The sequence below is a fragment of the Trachemys scripta genome, chromosome 2, assembly GCF_013100865.1.
Source record: "Trachemys scripta elegans isolate TJP31775 chromosome 2, CAS_Tse_1.0, whole genome shotgun sequence".
In the NCBI taxonomy this organism is placed as follows: domain Eukaryota; kingdom Metazoa; phylum Chordata; order Testudines; family Emydidae; genus Trachemys; species Trachemys scripta.
In genome coordinates this window covers 50,893,478-50,908,787 of record NC_048299.1, presented here as the reverse complement: position 1 = coordinate 50,908,787, position 15,310 = coordinate 50,893,478, and positions in this window count along the sequence as shown.

Genomic DNA, 15,310 nt, shown 5'->3' with positions numbered 1-15,310 from the left:
CTTATGATATCAGATGACGAACAGGAGGATTTTGAAGGCTTTTAAAGGGAAACTGTCACGCCAGCAAAACCTGTAAAAATACCGTAGCTTGCAGTTATGATGGGCGTTGCTAACTCGCCAGGGACTTGCCCGGCACTTGCTCTCTCTCTCTTGTTTGTTATCTTCCTCCTATCATCATCAGTTCCAGTTTGGTTGACAGCTTAGAAAACAAACAGCATGGCAGCTCCCATGGGTTTATTGTCTTATCCTTCCTTTCAGCTTTAGAGTGAATTAGGAAAAGTTTAATCCACTTGCACTGTTTTATNATCCAAGCAGGCTTTGTATACAACAACCAGCCAATCGCCGGTAAGGTACATCGCTTGCCGTGATTGGCTGGTTGTTGTATACTGGGTACCACATACAGTACAGCACCAGTATCTGTACCTGTTCATACAGTATAGCACCAGTACATACAGTACAGTATACAAATGTCCAACAGTCAAAACCCCTCATGGCTCCACCAGCAAGAAGAAAGAAATATGAAGCCAGTTTCAAACTTAAAGTTGTAAACTTTGCCATGGAACATAATAACTGCGCTGCTGCAAGACAATATGGAGTAACAGAAAAGATGGTTCGGGACTGGAAAGCAAATGAAAAAGCATTAAAGAGTATGCCAAGGGGTAAGTGTGCTTTAAGAAGAGGCACTCCACATTGGCCAGAACTCGAAAAACATGTAGCAGACATGGTGAATGAGCATCGCCAAAACGGTTATGTAGTGACACGAAATAAAATACATTTGTTTGCACTTCAGTGGGCCAAATCTAACCCAGATCACAGCAACAGATTTAAGGCCACTGTATCCTGGTGTACTAGATTCATAGGAAGGCATAATATGGTACTGAGGCAAAAGATGAAAATTGCCCCAAAATTACCTGCAGATCTTGATAGCAAAGTAAATAGTTTCCATCGATACGTAATACAACAGCGCACTAAACATGGCTATGCGTTAAGTAGTATTGGAAATATGGATGAAACTCCAATGAATTTTGATATGGTTGGAAATAAAACTGTCCATCAAAAAGGTGAAAAAACAATTTTAATTAAAACAACAGGACATGAGAAGTCCAGTTTTACAGTGGTACTAGGATGCACAGCTGATGGCGCCAAACTGAGACCAATGATTATTTTTAAAAGAAAAACAATGCCGAAATTCAAGTTCCCTGTTGGTTGTTTTGTACATGTGAATGAAAAAGGCTGGATGGATGAAGAAGGGGTAAAGCTATGGCTTGATGATGTATGGAGCAGGCGACCAGGTGGACTTATTCAAAAATGTAGTCTACTGGTGTGGGATATGTTCAGGGCTCATTTAACTCCCAGCACCAAGCAAATGCTTGCAAGACTAAACACAGATGCGGCAGTTATTCCTGCAGGATTGACATCGTTGGTACAGCCACTGGATGTGTGCCTAAACAAGCCATTTAAAGATCGCATTCAAGAACAGTGGAATGAATGGATGGTTAGCGGCGAAAAGTCATTCACAAAAGGAGGAAACATGCGTGCTCCACAGTTGGATGTTTTGTGCAAGTTTGTCATAAAAGCCTGGAATGATATTGATGCAGAAACAGTAATCAAGTCTTTCAAGAAGTGTGGCATATCAAATTCATTAGATGGTATGGAGGACGACTACTTGTGGCAAGATGAAGAGGAAGCCGAAGCTGAGACCACACCATCTGATACGGAATTCGATCCATACGATGACTGTCTTACAAATGTATCACAAGATGTCATTGATATACTTATGATATCAGATGACGAACAGGAGGATTTTGAAGGCTTTTAAAGGGAAACTGTCACGCCAGCAAAACCTGTAAAAATACCGTAGCTTGCAGTTATGATGGGCGTTGCTAACTCGCCAGGGACTTGCCCGGCACTTGCTCTCTCTCTCTTGTTTGTTATCTTCCTCCTATCATCATCAGTTCCAGTTTGGTTGACAGCTTAGAAAACAAACAGCATGGCAGCTCCCATGGGTTTATTGTCTTATCCTTCCTTTCAGCTTTAGAGTGAATTAGGAAAAGTTTAATCCACTTGCACTGTTTTATTTTTACATGTTTGATGACAAACAGCCTTATGTTTATAAGTGACAGTTTTCCTGCTAAGTACCTGCATGTCATAAGCATTTGAATTAAAATTACCATATTGAAATCAAATCTGATGTTTTTTTAATTTTTTTTTGGTGTGCGTTGGAAGAGGGGTAGTCTTATACGGCGAGTATATCCCAAACTCTATATTTTAACTGGAAAAGTTGGGGGTCGTCTTATACGCCCAGTCGTCTTATACGCCGGAAAATACGGTACTTAGTTATCATTCTCACTGTTTTTTTTTTTTTCAAAAAAATCACTTGCTCAATATAGATTTTTTGTGTGTAATAAAGTTGAAGTTGTACATTTTAATTATAATTAATAGAAGCATATTTACAATTAGTGCTTGAAATAACGTCTGTACTCAATTAAGGCATGTAATTGTAAAAGTGGATGTAATATTGTTGGTTACTATTCCTGTCTAATGAAGCAGAAATCCAGTATATGATGAGGTTTACAAATGGGTATAACAGGATAGTGTTGGAACATGTATAGTGAAGACTGTTAAGTCTTCTGAATCAAAATTAACAATAGAAACTAATTAAATTTATAATTACATTCAGAATGACTTGTGTGAAGTGCTATAATTAAAAGCTATAGTTTTGAGCTTTGTGGTGATTTACATAGTTGTTGTTGTTTAATTGATTAGTAGGTTCTTACTCTTTGGAAGAGTTGTATGCAGTGTTGTTGTAGCCATATTGGTCCTAGGATATTAGAGAGACAAGGTGGGTGAGGCAATATATTTTATTGCATAAACTTCTAAAGGTGAGAGAGACTAGCTTCCAAGCTTACACAGAGCTCTTATTTAGGTGTCTCTTTAAAGACTGGATGGATTTTTATAGCCAAAAGTATATTAATGTACTTATTACAGGCCTGGGACATGAACAGTAGTAGTATAAGACTTATAGATAAGAATTTATCATGCAGGTCGGCAGCTGTACACATCTTTGTGGGCAGAACCAACCCTGTCACTAGCAGGAAGGGAGTGTGACTCCCTCTGGAGTTTCCAGTTTTCATTCTATGTCAATAGCTGCAGGAGGATATTTCCAGATCTCTCCGCGTCAGAGCCTTTAGTTTGGGGAGGGAGGAAAAAAAAAACAACCCAGCCGCAAATTCTTGTAGCTCTCTTCTGAACCCTTTCCAGTTCCTCAACATCCTTTTTTAAGTGCGGACATCAGACCTGGACACAGTATTTCAGTAATGGTCTCACTAATGCAGAGGCAATGCCACCACCAGAGTCCTATTTGATATTCCCCTGTTTATAAATCTGAGGATCATGTTTGTCCTCTTAGCTGCAGCATTGAACCAGGAGCCACTGTTAAGTTGGTTATTTACTCTGACCACTGTGATGTTTCACCCCATAGTCTTCATAGAAATATGGTTATGATATGAGTATGGCATAACTAAGATATACTTTATGCAAGATGGCTCATATAAAATATCATTGGAAAGGTTAAGATTTACTGAATATGATTATCCAATTTGTATGTATGTATCATTTCTGTCTCTAACGTTAGGAATATTGACTATGTAACAATTACAACTGTGTGTACACTTGGGGGGAACACCCACGAGACAGTAGGCAATCCTTCTGAATGACCCATTTAAGAAGGACAATAGGACTCTGAAGATACTAATCTCCCACCTTCCTGAAGAGTTTCCTGGGATGCTGCATTGACACTACAAGGTCAGGTGAAATAGGGTTACCATACGTCCGTTTTTTTCCCGTCCAGGGGGAATTGCCGAAAAGCCGAACATGTCCGGGGAAAAATACTGGCCGGGCACTTCCCCTCCCGGGCTCCAACTGCTCTGCTCCTCCCCTGACTCTTCGGCTCTGTTTAAGAGCCGAGCTGCCGAGCGCTCCAGCTTCGGGCAGCCCCCTTGCCTCCGGACCCCGAGCTGCTGGCCAGGCACTTCCCCTCCTGGGGAAGTGCCAGCTGGGGGCGCAGGGTCTGGAGGCTGCCCGGCAAACCGTGAAGCCGGTAGTGCTCAGGCAGCCCTTTTCGTGTGGCTGGGAGGGAGGAGGGGGAGTTAGGGCGGGGACTTTGGGAAAGGGGTGGGGAAGGGGCAGAATTGGGGTGGGGAAGGGGCGGAGTTGGGGAAGGGCCGGGGGTGGGAAAGGGGCGGGGCCAGGGCCCGTGGACTGTCCTTTTTTAATTTTTTTTTAATTTTTTAAATATGGTAACCCTAGGTGGTGATGTCACCTGATGAAAAATACCCCCCTTGGACACTGCTGGTACTTTTCCACTGTAGGGGCATGGGGATCAAACAAAGGATTCCCGCCTTAGGTAAATCCTTTTTAAGGGCTGGGGAGGGGGTTGATCTGGATTCTCCTCCATTGCCTACCCACGAAGAAGAACTGCTAAAAGAACCTGAATGGACAAAGGAACTAACCTGAAGGGAAAGGCAGGGGTGAGTCCAGACTGAGACAGGTCCAGTCTGTAAGAAAAAATAACTTGGAACTCTAAGCTACTGAAACTCTGCAACTTACCTAAAATAACATTTAGGGTATGAAATTACTTCCTGAAACCTGTCTCTTTAAGATCTTAAGCTTAGTATGTATGTTTTGTTTTATTTGCTCAGTGCTCAGTAATCTTTGTTCTGTTTGCTATCCCTTATAATCACTTAAAATCTGCCTTTTACAGTCAATACATTTGTTTTGTTTATTTTTAAATCCAGTTTGTGCAATTTCTAACGGGGGGGAGCAAGAAGTAGTGCATATCTCTCTTCACACTGAGGGAGAGGGTGAATTTTTATGAGCTTGCACTGTGCAAATCTTTTTATACAGTGCAAGAAAGTATTATTTTGGGTTTATTCCCCAAGAGGGTGGGTGTGCATGTGAGTGCTGGGTGAATCTTCTCACACAGAGCTGACTTCAGTCTGTGTCTGCACTCAGGTGCAACCCTCTGTGTATGTGTGCATGGGTGCGTGCGCATGCTGCAAGAGGCCAGAGAGCCTAATTCAGCAAAACAGGGAGAGGTGATCCAGGCTGGTGGAGCAGAAGGGGCTCAGTGAAACCCCAGTACATCAGGTGGCCTTCCAGAAGAGGGGTCTAACCCGTCACAACCACTACGTCCTTTCAACCATCACTGAATACTCTTTGATTCAAATCCTGCAGATTTAAAAATGTTTAACTTTAATAGTTGCTTTTTAATATCCTCCCAAGTTACCTTTGGAATAGAAAGATATAACATTATCCTGCTTTTTTCTGAATACAGAAGAGAAATATGTATTGAATATTCCTGCCTTTTCTGTTTTGAAATTAATGAGAAAACGCACAAACATAAAATACTAGGAGATTTTCAAATTGAAAAAAGAAAGGAAAAGGGAAGTTTTTCATTCACTTTAGCATGTGATTTTCTGAAATACACGGACACAGCAGGGTTAGTTATGGAGTTTCAATCATAACCCTAAACTTTCTTGCTTTTGTCTGTTTAAACCTGCTCCTTAAAAAAATTATTGTATGTGTATTGATCTGTAATTTAAACTAATCTAGTTTATTCTAAAATCTGTCTGCTGGTAAATTGCCTTCTGAAAGGAAGTGGAATTCTGAGCCACCACAATACACTGAATTGATATAGAAGCTGCACTAAGAATTCACTTTAAATTGACCGATGAAGCAGACAATTTGTGGCACAGACCCCAACATTATTACAGAAGTGGTTTGTTGCCAAGAAATATCACTGTAATGCAAATGTTCCATTTATAAGGTTAGCTATTCCATCTTATCACTGTTAAAACAGGTAGGTTTCTTAGAAAATACCTTTTACTTAAAAAAGGAACCCCTCCAAAAGTAATGTAGTTTGCCTTTTATATTCTGCTATTTCAGAGCCCAAACATCCTTTCATTATATTGCTGGAGGATCTTTAGAATACTTAAGACTATTTTACCACTAGCTTTTTGCTGTTAGTCGTATTACAATTTAAATAAAAGAGAAATATATAAATGGGTGCTACAGTCCTATACATATAGCTTTTTGATGACATTTGTATTGTCCCATTGTTTGTTGTTCTCTTCCTAGCTTGAAAATAAACGTATTTTCCTGCTTATATAATGGTTTTTGTATTTAACAAAGTTAATTTTCCTACTCAGTGTTCCCATTACTTGAGCAAGCAAATAAAAAATAGGGACCATACTACTTTGTTTTTAATCTAGGAAAACAGATCTCAGATACAGTAACTGAGTGTTGATGTACCGATGGTAAGAGTATTTCTTTTTTAGGTAAACCTATTATAGCCATTATGTTTTCTCTTCTTAACAACATAATTCCAATGGAAAACAGAAAATAATTGCAAAATAAATGTAGTGATTTTATATATATATATTTTTTATATATAATGTCATCAAAGAGTTGAGTCTTAGGAGTGCTTTCCCATTTGAAGTATCAGGGCCAGAATCTCTCAACTTCATCTGGCATATCATCAAATAATCTTTCATCTCAAAGCTTGCCACGTTACTTTATAGGCTATATTCAGGCATCACTTCATTCAGAGCTGAAAAGTAGCTACTTATGGGTTGTAATGTGGCTGGTGTTGGCAGCATATAGCAACACAACATAGGAGAAAAATGAGGAACATTACCTATTGATGTGATATGGCGGAGGAAATCGGGTTAGGCGTAGAACATAGAACAGTGGTTCTGAATTATTGGTGAGGTGCCTTGAGCAGAGGCTTTTTAAAACTGTGGTCTGTGGAGCATTTACTTGCTGTTAGTTTGTGGAGAGCCATCTGACCACCTGATATGTACTCTTCATTATTTCTAGCAGCCAACTTGCATTAAAGAACAGCTACAAATATATTAAATGCTTCCCTGATACCAAACTTTTTCACAAAGCCATTTCTGTAGCTGGCACAAGGATGTTATCTAACAATCACTGGGAGGGATCCACAGTCATAAATTTTAGAGAAGGTGATTCATGAGACAATTCCGCCTATAAAATGTAGTTTGTGTTTTGAAAAGTATGATAATCCCTGATCTAGAGTTTTATGTTTACTGTTAAACCTGTCTTAAGGGACTCCTCGAGGCTGACAGAAACTGGCTGTACAGGTGGATTTCGGGGGAGGGGGAGGAAGGGGGTGAGAGGCCTCAGTATTTTGTGGGATACCCTAGGGCAGGTTTAACCTTTTTTTTTTTCATTTACAGATCCCTACAAATTTTCAAATGGAGGTGTGGACCCCTTTGGAAATCTTAGATGTGCTCTGTGGACCCACAGAGGTCTGTGGACCATGGTTGAAAACCATGGCCCTAAGGCATTCTTGCAAGCCAGAAAATTGCATGAGAAGTGTGGTCTCTTGGACAATTTTGATTACTGTTAGAGTTTTGAGGTGTGTGGTGTGGTGTGTTTTGTGTTTTTTTTTTTTTTTTTTTTTTTTTTTTTTTTAGGAGGACTACAAACCTGTTTCCTATCAGGTGAATTTAGTTACTTAGTGACACATTCATTGAGTGTTAGGCTTTGTATTTAGACTACAAAAGAAAGGTCTTTTGTTTTCAAAGTGATGAGCTGACATTGAGGAAGTCTTCAAAAAAACATTGTATTGGTTTACTGTCAGAACATATGAAACTATTTTTTCTTTTATAAATGGCAACAAAACAGATCAAAGCTTGCAGGTGGTGGTTAATAAATATCCATCCAAGTATGTACTGCTGCAGCCTCTAATGGCTGCTTGGTGACTCTCTGGATATAGCTGTGAAAGTTTGGTGGGTAAGGATTGCATTTTGGGGATCTCAGATTATTGGGAAAGAATCAGAAAAAGTAAGCATGCAGGGAATTGTGAACAGCTGGCTGTAATAAAAAAAAAAAAAAAAAAAAAAAAAAAAAAAAACTTCCCTTCTTTGGTTCCAGGGATGGTTCGGAGACGAATACTGACATTTGATCATAAGAGAAATAAATAAAAATAAGGTTAAAATCAGCACACAGTTATGGATATTATATGAACACATTAATAATAAGTATGCTTAAGTGCAAGAGGGAGTTTATTTTATAATGTTCCCTTGTCATTCAACACCCTTATTTTTAGTCCTGTCCTTTTAGAGCTGCTCCCTTTATCTCCAATAGTAGGTTAGATACATTATAAATCATTAAAGCTGTACATAGCTTTTTTTTGTGATATATTATACATATTATGATACTCAGTCCATTCTTTCTGTAATTCTTTATTTTATTTTAACTCTGTTAAGACGTTTATGGTCTACCCTTAGGCCCAAATCCCGCTCATCTCTACTCTTGAAAGTAGTCTTCTGAATTATGGCATCATTAACTGGGTAATTAACAAGACACAATTAGAGAATTTTTTTGATGATTGAAAGTCTTGCACTTTCACTTTATCTTCAGATAGAGAATTTATATTTAGTTTTAAGTTCTTAACACATCAACCCACTCCCCTCCTATTGCTTTAATCAAGTGTAGAAAAAAGCCTCTTGAGATGCTATCTGTATTGTGTTAGCTAAGGAAGGCCCTATAATGTAATCCATACCTTTATTTTTAACCTGGGAAGCATAAAAAAACAAATGGTGGAATTCTGCTTTTTATGAATTAAGCAAAAAATTGTACATTTTATAATTTGGTTTAAATAACATTTCTGCTTTCTTGGTGGGATGGGGAGGGGAAGGTCTTCAAATGTATTGTACAGTAGTTAAACCGTGTCATAAAATGGCTATTTATATATTTAAAATTCCCTGCTGTACCCAGATTGTGATTTATATGTAATCTGTAAATACCCTGGAAGAATGTTCTGCAGTACCAAAAGTGCTACTTGGGTATCATTGGTAAGAAAGTTATAGTGGAAATGGCACTTCATTCTAAGCCCAGTTTTCAGTGTCAGATAACTTCCTCCCAAACTACCTTTGGGATGGAAATTTCTCATGCTTGTTCTCACCCTAGGACTGAATTTATTTTTAAAGCTTGAAAAGAATCTCTTTATTAAAAAAAATGCCAAGCACACTTCAGTTACCAAAATTATGGTGTCTCCGGCAGCACAGTTCCTTTTAGCACTGGCTGGATTATTTATCAGCTCTGGCTGAGAGTGAAGGTGGAATATAGAAGGGAAGATTTCCTGGGAGACAATTCCTATTAGTCTTAATTAAAATTATTCCTCCTGCTCGGTAATGAGTGGCAATGCAGAAGGATCTGCCAATCCAGACAGCTGAGCTGGTTAATAAAAATAATAATAAAAAAGACGACCACTTATAGGGGAACTTTACAATTTAAAATGTTTGTCAATAGATAGCTGACAAAAATAGTTACAGTCAAGGAAGGATCTTGCTTGCACAACATAATTAAATGAATTAAACTGTCATATGAACTGTAAATGAATTGTTTAATTTGAATTTTAAAAAATGGGGCACAGCAGGTGAATGTAAATTCGAGCATGTAGTCCCACAAAGACTCACACATGACTCTGAAGATTTGGAACATAAATTGCCATCTGATTGCAACTGACTAAACTGCTGGAATAAAACCTGGAAGGGGGGGAAGACAGATAATGTTACTTTTTGCGCCAACATCATTAACAAAAATATAAGTGTGTGCTAATGAAATTTGCTGCTGATACAAAGTTGGAAGGTATCATCAATACAGCAGTGGATCAGAATATTATACAGGAAGATTTGGATTACTTTGTACTGTTTCTGTTACTCCAATCTTCAAAGTTGCAAGGTACTGCACTTAGGGTCTAATAATAATTTCTGCTACAAGCTTGGGGGCTCATCAGTTGGAAGCGACAAAGAAGGGTAGAGACCTGGATGTGCTGGCCAGTCACAGGATGACTATGAGACATCAGTGTGATGAGGTTGTGGAAAAGCCAAATGTGATATTAGCATGTACTAGGTGAGGCATTTTCAGCCAAGATAGAGAAGTATTAATGTTGTTGTAAAAAGCGCAGGTAAGACCTCATCTGGAATACTGTGTACAATTCTGGTCATCTGTGGTTAAAGATGAATTCAAACTAGAAAAGGCTCAGAGAAGAGCTGCTAGGCCCTCCATTCACTTGCTCATCCTATCTTATGAGAGGAGATTGGAAGAGCTTGGCTTGTTTATTCTAGCAAAACAAAGGCCGAGAGGGGAGATATGAGTGATCTCTATAAATACGTTGGGAGGTAAACACCAGAGAGGGTGATGAGTTATTTAAGGACAATGTTGGCACAAGAACAAATGGATATAAACTGGCATGAATAAATGATTTCTAACCATCATAGGAGTGAGGTTCTGGAACATCCTCCCACTGGCTTTGGTACTTACCACTGGGGCGCCTCCTTGTGCTCATATATGGGGAAAAGGGAAATAAAAACAACCCAGGAAACTACAGACCAGTTAGTTTAACTTCTGTGCCAGGGAAGATAATGGAGCAAGTAATTAAGGAAATCATCTGCAAATACTTGGAAGGTGGTAAGGTGATAGGGAACAGCCAGCATGGATTTGTAAAGAACAAATCCTATTAAACCAATCTGATAGCTTTCTTCGATAGGATAACGAGTCTTGTGGATAAGGGGGAAGCTGTGAATATGGTATACCTAGACTTTAGTAAGGCATTTGATACGGTCTCGCATGATATTCTTATCGATAAACTAGGTAAATACAATTTAGATGGGGCTACTATAAGGTGGGTGCATAACTGGCTGGATAACTGTACTCAGAGAGTTGTTATTAATGGTTCCCAATCCTGCTGGAAAGGCATAACGAGTGGGGTTCCGCAGGGGTCTGTTTTGGGACTGGCTCTGTTCAATATCTTCATTAACGACTTAGATGTTGGCATAGAAAGTATGCTTATTAAGTTTGCGGATGATACCAAACTGGGAGGGATTGCAACTGCTTTGGAGGACAGGGTCATGATTCAAAATGATCTCGACAAATTGGAGAAATGGTCTGAGGTAAACAGGATGAAGTTTAACAAAGACAAATGCAAAGTGCTCCACTTAGGAAGAAAAAATCAGTTTCACACATACAGAATGGGAAGAGACTGTCTAGGAAGGAGTACGGCAGAAAGGGATCTAGGGATTATAGTGGACCACAAGCTAAATATGAGTCAACAGTGTGATGCTGTTGCAAAAAAAGCAAACGTGATTCTGGGATGCGTTAACAGGTGTGTTGTGAGCAAGACACGAGAAGTCATTCTTCCGCTCTACTCTGCTCTGGTTAGGCCTCAGCTGGAGTATTGTGTCCAGTTCTGGGCACCGCATTCCAAGAAAGATGTGGAGAAATTGGAGAGGGTCCAGAGAAGAGCAACAAGGATGATTAAAGGTCTTGAGAACATGACCTATGAAGGAAGGATGAAAGATTTGGGTTTGTTTAGTTTGGAAAAGAGAAGACTGAGAGGGGACATGATAGCAGTTTTCAGGTATCTAAAAGGGTGTCATAAGGAGGAGGGAGAAAACTTGTTCACCTTAGCCTCTAAGGATAGAACAAGAAGCAATGGGCTTAAACTGCAGCAAGGGAGGTCTAGGTTGGACATTTAGGAAAAAGTTCCTAACTGTCAGGGTGGTTAAATACTGGAATAAATTGCCTAGGGAGGTTGTGGAATCTCCATCTCTGGAGATATTTAAGAGTAGGTTAGATAAATGTCTATCAGGGATGGTCTAGACAGTATTTGGTCCTGCCATGAGGGCAGGGGACTGGACTCGATGACCTCTCGATGTCCCGTCCAGTCCTAGAATCTATGAATCTATATATGGATTATTTCACAACCAGTCTGACAACCCCCCACCTTTGGTTTCTCTCTCCATGGTCTCGTGCACTCTTTCTTTCTGGAGTCAGGTTACTCCCACTTCATCACTCAGGGTGCTCCTTCTTTGTGGCTTGGCCCTCTGGCCAGACCACTATAACACTCCTCATCTGGGGTATTAAAGACCTACTGGACAGATGTTCTTAGGCAGTCTTCTGCTCCACTCTCCAGTCTGTGCCACTTCCATAGTGGCTGATAGGGGAATCTGGGCCTGCCCACTACTCTGGGTTCCAGCCCAGGGACCCTACAACTAGCAGCGAGGGCTGCACTGTCCCAAACCTTGCTCCCTAGGCTACTTCCTACTTCACCTCTATCAGGCTCCTTTTCCATCCGCCCCTGGGTGCATCCTTCCCTCAGGGCCAGGATCCTAGAGCTTGTTTTCCCGCTGAGTTTCCTCCTTTCACTGTCTAAGCCCAGAGAGTGATTGCAGGCTTTCTGTACCGCAACTCCCTTCTTCCTACTTCCTGGTTTCATAGCAGCTTAGCTTGCCTCTTACGCCAGGGTTGCGAGGCCAGTAATAGAGATACAGTACTATTAAAAAAAATTAATATAACTTATTTTTATTAGGCTGAATTCAGCAGCATTAAACTTTTCTTAACTTTCCAAATGTCTTAGGACATATGCTCTACATTCAATGAAAGGGGTTTGATCTGATCATGCACCCCAAGTGCCGGCAAAGCAGCTCCCATTGGCTGGGAACCATGACCAATGAGAGCTGCAGGGGTAGTGCCTGCAGACGCAAAGGCAGCGTGTGGAGTCTCACTGGCCGTCCATGTGCCTAGGAGCCACAGGGAAGCTGGTGGCCATTTCCTGGGAGCTGCAGTAAGCACCAATGGGACAATGCACCCTCCCGCACCCCAATGCCCTGCCCCAGCCCAGACCCCCCTCCTGCACTCCAAATCCCTCATCCCCGGCTCCACCGCGAGCCCGTACTCCACAGCTCACCCCCCCAACCCTCTGCCCCAGTTTGGAGCCCTCTCCCACACCCTGAACCCATCATTTCTGGCCCCACCTGGAGCCGGCACCCCCAGCCCAGAGCCCATACCACCCCAACCATCTGCCCTAGCCTGGAACCCTCTTCCGCTCCTCAAACCCCTCATCCCTGGCCCCACCCCAGAGCCCACACTCCCAGTCGGAGGCTTCATCCCCCTGCCGCACCCCAACCCCCTGTCCCAGCCCGGTGAAAGTGAGTGAGGGTGGGGGAGAGCAAGCGATGGAGGGAAGGGGGATGGAGTGAGCGGGCTTGGGGCTTCAGAAGGGGCAGCGGAGGGGTGTTCAGGTTTGTGCAATTAGAAAGTTAGCAACCCTTCTTATGCTTACTCAAGCGGAGTGCCCCAGAGATCGCTTCTGGGGATGGTTTTGTTCAACATCTTTATTAGTGATCTGGATGATTGGATGGATTGCAACCTCAGCAAGTTCATGGATGACACTAAGCTGGGGGGAGAGGTAGATATGCTGGAGGGTAGGGATAGGGTCCAGAGTGACCTAGACAAATAGGAGGATTGGGCCAAAAAAAATCTGACGAGGTTCAACAAGGACAAGTGCAGAGTCCTGCACTTAGGATGGAAGAATCCCATGCACAGCTACAGGCTGGGGAGCAACTGGCTAAACAGCAGTTCTGCAGAAAAGCACCTGGGGATTACAGTGAATCAGAAGCTGGATATGAGTCAGCAGTGTGCCCTTGTTGCCAAGAAGGCTAATGGCATATTGGGCTGCATTAGTAGGAGCATTGCCAGCAGATCGAGGGAAGTGATTATACCCCTCTATTCGGCAGTGGTGAGGCCACATCTGGAGTATTGTGTCCAGTTTTGGGCCCCCCAGTACAGAAAGGATGTGGACAAATTGGAGAGAGCCCAGGGGAGGGCAACTAAAATTATTAGGGGGTTGGGGCACATGACTTATGAGGAGAGGTTGAGGGAACAGGGCTTGTTTAGTCTGCAGAAGAGAGGAGTGAGAGGGGATTTGATAGCAGCCTTCAACTACCTGAAGGGTGGTTCCAAAGAGATGGAGCTTGGCTGTTCTCAGTGGTGGCAGATGACAGAACAAGGAGCAATGGTCTCAAGTGGCAGTGAGGGAGGTTCAGGTTGGATATTACGAAACACTATTTCACTAGGAGGTTGGGTGGGGAAGCACTGGGATGGGTTACTAGAGAGGTGGTGGAATTTCCATCCTTAGAGGTTTTTAAGGCCCAGCTTGACAAAGCCCTGACTGGGATGAATTAATTGGTGTTAGTCCTGATTTGAGCAGGGGGTTGGACTAGAGGACCTCCTGAGGTCTCTTCTAACCCATATCTTATACGGTTCTATGATTCTATAATCAGTTAAAAGCTCTGACTCTCAGCCAGGTGCAGCTTGTCATAGGGTTAATTGGCCTTTTCTCTCTACTCAGGACTTGTGTGGGGCAGGCACCCCCACTCACAAACCCTCCCAATAGGAGTTTGAGGGCAAACCAAGTAATTTAGTTTTAAGAGACAGCTGGACCAATTTGAGTGGGATTTTTTTTTATCATTGGGATACTTGTGATGGTGGGGGACAGGGCTCAGCAGCTCTGAGGGAGCTTCTGGTTCATGTTGGATATACCTAAAATCTCATGCTTCAGTCGATGACCTGCAGTGGTCCAAAGGGGACTTTTTTTTTTTTTTTACCCCTACAAATATATTCTGGGTTTGTGGGTGTGTGGGTTATTTTCCCCTCAGAGATGGTCACAGTTGGAGCTGGGACACTGGATAGGATGGGTTCATGCTCCAAAGTGGTACCGAGTGTTCTTTCAGGTGCTTGGCTGGCTGGTTCTTGCTCTCATGCCCATGGTCTAACTGATCACCATATGCGGGGTTGGGAAGAAATTTTCCCCAGATCAGATTAGTGGTGACCCTTTGGGTTTTTTTCATCTTCTGCAGTATGGGGTGTGGATCACTTGGCATTGCCAGGATTATCTGGTTATAACTCACTTAATCTATTACTTGCCAGTGGAGGGGCCTAAGGGATTGGTGCGTCTTAGTCTCTCCTGTTCTCTGCCTGTGGCACATAATATTTTAGTTTCTGAAAGGCTGTAATACTTTAGTCAAATTTCAGTTGTTGTAATTAGTGTGAGGGTGTTGGCCTATGATACACAGGAAGTCAGGTGATCTGGTGGTCCATTTTGGCCTTAAATTCTATGACTTTACATGGTTTCAAATACAGCACCAAAAGTGTATTGCATCTTGACAAGTGTTCTTATCATACCAAAAATATCACGCAATGCAGCACATTCTGGCATGATCAGATCAAACCCCTTTCATTAAATGTAGAACATATGTCCTAAGACATTTGGGGGAGAGGTATAGCTCAGTGGTTTGAGCATTGGCCTGCTAAACCCAGGTTTTGAGTTCAATCCTTGAGGGAGCCACTTAGGGATCTGGGGCAAAATCAGTACTTGGTCCTGCTAGTGAAGGCAGGGGGCTGGACTCAATGACCTTGTGGGGTCCCTTCCAGTTCTATG